Genomic DNA, 5,215 nt, shown 5'->3' on the forward strand with positions numbered 1-5,215 from the left:
TTGGGCTCCAAAATCACTGCGGATGCTGATTGCAGCCAGGAAATTAAAAGACGCTTACTCCTTGGACGGAAAGTTATGACCCACCTAGATAGCATATTAAGAAGCAGAGACATTACTTTGCCCACAAATGTCCGTCTAATCAAGGCTATGTTTTTTCCCGTGATCATGTATGGATGTGAGAGTTGGACTGTGAAGAAAGCTGAGCGCCGAAGAATTGATGCTTTTGAACTGTGGTGCTGGAGAAGACTCTTGAGAGTCCCTTGGACTGCAAGGAGATCCAACCAGTCCATTCTAAAGGAGATCAATCCTGGGTGTTCATTGGAAGGGCTGAAACTAAAGCTGAAACTGCAATACTTTGGCCACCTCACGCGAAGAGTTGACTCACTGGAAAAGACTCTGATACTGGGAAGATTGGGGGTGGGAGGAGAAGGGGACAACAGAGAATGAGATGGCTGGATGGCATCACCGACTCGATGGACATGAGTCTGAGTGAACTCCGGGAGTTGGTGATGGACAGGGAAGCCTGGCGTGCTGTGTTTCATGGGGTCGCAAAGAGTCGGACACGACTGAGCGACTGAACTGAACTGAACTGAAATATATGTTTCAATAAAAATATACTAGGAAATGAGTTGTAAGCTATATATACATAGGAAAAAAAACACAATAAAAACCGCCTGTCTCTTATTCTCTTCCTCTCTGCCCCAGTTCCCTTTCCACAGAGAAAACCACCGGCAACTCAACTCTGAGTTATTTACCTGGTGAGTTCCCCTACCTTTCTAACTCAAAGAGCATGCCGCTCCCTCTTGATTCATCCATTTTAGATGTTAGCTGTAGACGTCCCAGGATGATAACGAGGATTCTAAACTCATGTCCTTTCTCTCTTCTTCTAGGCCTTCCCAGTTTCTGGTTAACAATGCTTTTATTATTGTGACTGTATAAATATTGTTTATTTTAAGCCAATTAATATATTAAATTACATATGCTTTCTTGCACAATCCCTCCCCGCCCCAGGATTGATAATTGCCTTTAATTTTCATCTGTTCAGTGTTCTATCAACAGCTGATTAAATCTTCCTACGTGCTGTAAAACACTACCCAGTGACAATTCCACGTTGTGGAGCTTGTCAGATAATCCACCACCCCAGAGGTGTCTCCTGGAGTCTGCTGATCCTTTATTAGGATAGGTGACTGTCTTAAGTCTACCATTTAGATATTATAGCCCTTTCACTCGCTAACTTCCTGGGAACTCCTATTTAAAAAAAATTATTTATTTATTTGGCCATCCCAGGTCCTAGTTGTGACACTCAAGATCTTTGATCTCAGTTGTGGCAGGTGGGATCTTTAGTTGGTGGTGAGTGAACTCCTAGTTGCGGCATGTGGGGTCTATTTCCCTGACCGGGGATCGAACCCTGGGCCCCCTGCATTGGGAGGGAAGAATTTTAGCCACCAGACCACCAGAGAAGTCCCCTGGGAATTCCTTTTACCTCTCTCTTGTCTTGTAATTCCTGCCTCTCACCCCATCTTCTTTCTTGTTCTTATTTCCACAGGGCATACATTCCAGTAGTAGCTTTCTAAGAAAGGGTACATGGAAGATAAGTTTTTGGAAACTTTTTTGACTAAAACTCTCCTCTCTGCTCACCTTTGATTTGAGTGGTATAGAATTCCAGGTTAAAAACAGTTTCCACTTAGTCCTTTGGAGGCACTACTCTGTCTTCTGTTTTCAATGTTGCCGTTGAGAAGACAGGTTATTCTGATTTCTGGGCATTATTTGTGGTCTGTTCCTCATCCCCCATCACTCTGGTTTCCCAGGTTGTGGAATCTTGTTTGTTTCAGGGTTCTGAATTTACAATGACATGGGGCTTGATGTGGGGCTTTATCCATGCATATGAGCACTGAATAGGCCTTGCCCATTTGGACATGACTCAGAGATGGACTTCCCTGGTAAAGCGTCTGTCTATCAATGCGGGAGACCTGGATTCGATCCCTGGGTCAGGAAGATTCCCTGGAGAAGGAAATGGCAACCCACTCCAGTACTCTTGCCTAGAAAATCTTGCCTGGTGCAGGCGCCTCCGTCCATAGGGTCGCAAAAGTTGGACACAACTGAGTGATTTCACTTCAGAGACTAAGCAACGACAACAATATGCTTCACTTGGGTGGCGCTAGTGGTAAAGAAGCCACCTGGCAGTGCAGAAGAAAAGATATGGGTTCCATTTTTGGGTCAGTAAGATACCCTGGAGCAGGAAATGGCAACCCACTCCAGTATTCTTGCCCAGAGAATTCCTTGGACAGAGGAACCTGGCGGGCTACAGTCTATGGGGTCACAAAGAGACAGACACGTCTGAAGTAACTTAGCATGCACACACTTCGATTTGGGGGTGGCATGCTTGTATCATTGCTTTGATAATATCTTTCCTATTGTTTCCTCTGTTTTTTTTCTGGCACTCTTATTAGTTAGAAATGAGACTCCTAGGCTTTACCTTCTATTGGTTTTATTCTTTTTTTGTGGCGGGGCGGGGTGTGGGATTATCTTTCTCTTTATCTTTTTCTATTTTCTGGGAGATTTCCACAACATTGTCTTTGGACACTTCTGTTGGTTGTTTTCTGTTTGTTTTGCTATTGTATTTTTAACTGCCAAGACTTTGTATTTTTTCCTCTGATTAGTCCTTAAATCTTAGGAACCAAAATTCTGTTCTTGTTTATTTTTAAGTTTATTTATTTGGCTGCACTGGTTCTTGGTTTTGGCAGGTGGGATCTTCGATCTTTGTTGTGGCATGTGGGATCTAGTTCCCTGACTAGGGATCAAACCCGAGCCCCCTGCCTTGGGAGTGAGGAGTCTTAGCCACTGGACCACCAGGGAAATCCCTGTTCTCACTTCATGATGCAACACTGTCTCCTACTCCTCTGAGTATACTAACGATGGGTCATGTTTACTTTTTTCTTCTCTTCCCTACGATGTTTCTGTTTCTTCTAGGTCCCATGACATTATTCATTTTCGTCTCTTTCTTTCACATTTGACACTTTGCTCTTCGGTCTGGCGATCCTTGGCTTTCACTCACATTTAAGAGCAGAGCACTCAGTGCGTGACTCCAAGCTCTGTGTGCTTGAGCGGGGCTTTTTCTGTGGGGAACTCCACAAGTTGACGTCTGTCTCCTCTCTGGAGTGGTTTGAACTCTCCACTGGAAAGACAGTCCCTTGGGGCTGGCGCGGGAAGGAATAGATGGCTGTTGGGTCATCAGAGCAGAGGAGGCCTGGGACCTGTTTCCCACGGGTGTCCCCAGGGAGGGAGCAAGACCCTGACTGGCGTGGCTGGGAGGGCAAGGGGTCCACAGATTGTACTTCCAAAGGTTGCTGGTCAGGAAGAGAAGTTACGAAGCATGGGTCTGACTGTGGATGGGGACTACGGCTATCTGAGCCAAAACCTGAGCAGAGGACCAATGCCCTAAGAGGGCCACCCACTCCCACTACCTGAAGCCTTGGTGTTGTATGAAGCCTCATCACCCTGGTACCATGCCATGGAGTGGTACCTCAGGTGGGTCTGACTTCTTGTGTTGATTTTGCCTCTCTAGCACTCTGTAGGCCCACTCCAGTGTTCTTGCCTGGAGAATCCCAGGGATGGGGGAGCGTGGTGGGCTGCCGTCTATGGGGAGGCACAGAGTCGGACACGACTGAAGCGACTTAGCAGCAGCAGCAGCACTCTGTAGAAAGGGTGCTCAGATACGTTGGTGGTGGCGCTTTAGTCACTAAGTCGTGTCTGACTCTTTGCCAACCCATGGACTGTAACCTCCTCTGTCTCTGGGATTTCCCAGGCAAGAATACTGGAGTGGGTTGTCATTTCCTTCTCCGGGGATCTTCCTGACCCAGGGATCGAAACCCAGGTCTCCTGCATTGCAGGCAGATCCTTTACCATCTGAGCCACCAGGGAAGCCCACCACATAATAATGACATAAATTGTCAGGCCCCAAATTCAGGTGCTCTGCATAGGCTTCTGTTAGAAGCTTCCCTCAGCGTCCATGTTGTAAGTCTAGCCTGAATCCAGCACTAAAGGAGGCTAAATATTGATTCTATGCTCAAAATTCTCCAAGCCAGGCTTCAACAATACGTGAACCGTGAACTTCCAGATGTTCAAGCAGGTTTTAGAAAAGGCAGAGGCACCAGAGATCAAATTGCCAACATCCGCTGGATCATGGAGAAAGCAAGAGAGTTCCAGAAAAACATCTATTTCTGCTTCATTGACTATGCCAAAGCCTTTGACTGTGTGGATCACAATAAACTGGAAAATTTTGAAAGAGATGGGAATCCCAGACCACCTGACCTGCCTCTTGAGAAACCTGTATGAAGGTCAGGAAGCAACAGTTAGAACTGGACATGGAACAACAGACTAGTTCCAAATAGGAAAAGGAATACGTCAAGGCTGTATATTGTCACCCTGCTTATTTAATTTATATGCAGAGTACATCATGAGGAATGCTGGGCTGGAAGAAGCACAAGCTGGAATCAAGATTGCCAGGAGAAATATCAATAACCTCAGATACGCAGATGACACCACCCTTATGGCAGAAAGTGAAGAGGAACTCAAAAGCCTCTTGATGAAAGTGAAAGAGGAGAGTGAAAAGGTTGGCTTGAAGCTCAACATTCAGAAAACAAAGATCATGGCATCTGGTCCCATCACTTCACGGGAAATAGATGGGGAAACAGTGGAAATAGTGTCAGACTTTATATTTTTGGGCTCCAAAATCACTGCAGATGCTGACTGCAGCCATGAAATTAAAAGACGCTTTCTCCTTGGAAGGAAAGTTATGACCAACCTAGATAGCATATTAAAAAGCAGAGACATTACTTTGCCAACAAATGTCCGTCTAGTCAAGGCTATGGTTTTTCCTGTGGTCATGTATGGATGTGAGAGTTGGACTGTGAAGAAAGCTGATCGCCGAAGAATTGATGCTTTTGAACTGTGGTGCTGGAGAAGACTCTTGAGAGTCCCTTGGACTGCAAGGAGATCCAACCAGTCCATTCTAAAGGAGATCAGTCCTGGGTGTTCGTTGGAAGGACTGATGGTGAAGCTGAAACTCCAATACTTTGGCCACCTGATGTGAAGAGTTGACTCACTGGAAAAGACTCTGAAGCTGGGAGGGATTGGGGGCAGGAGGAGAAGGGGATGACAGAGAATGAGATGGCTGGATGGCATCACCGACTCGATGGACATGAGTTTGAGTGAA

The sequence above is a fragment of the Moschus berezovskii genome, chromosome 17 (genome assembly GCF_049115385.1).
Source record: "Moschus berezovskii isolate FMDL1 chromosome 17, NW_MosBer_1.0, whole genome shotgun sequence".
Classification (NCBI taxonomy): domain Eukaryota; kingdom Metazoa; phylum Chordata; class Mammalia; order Artiodactyla; family Moschidae; genus Moschus; species Moschus berezovskii.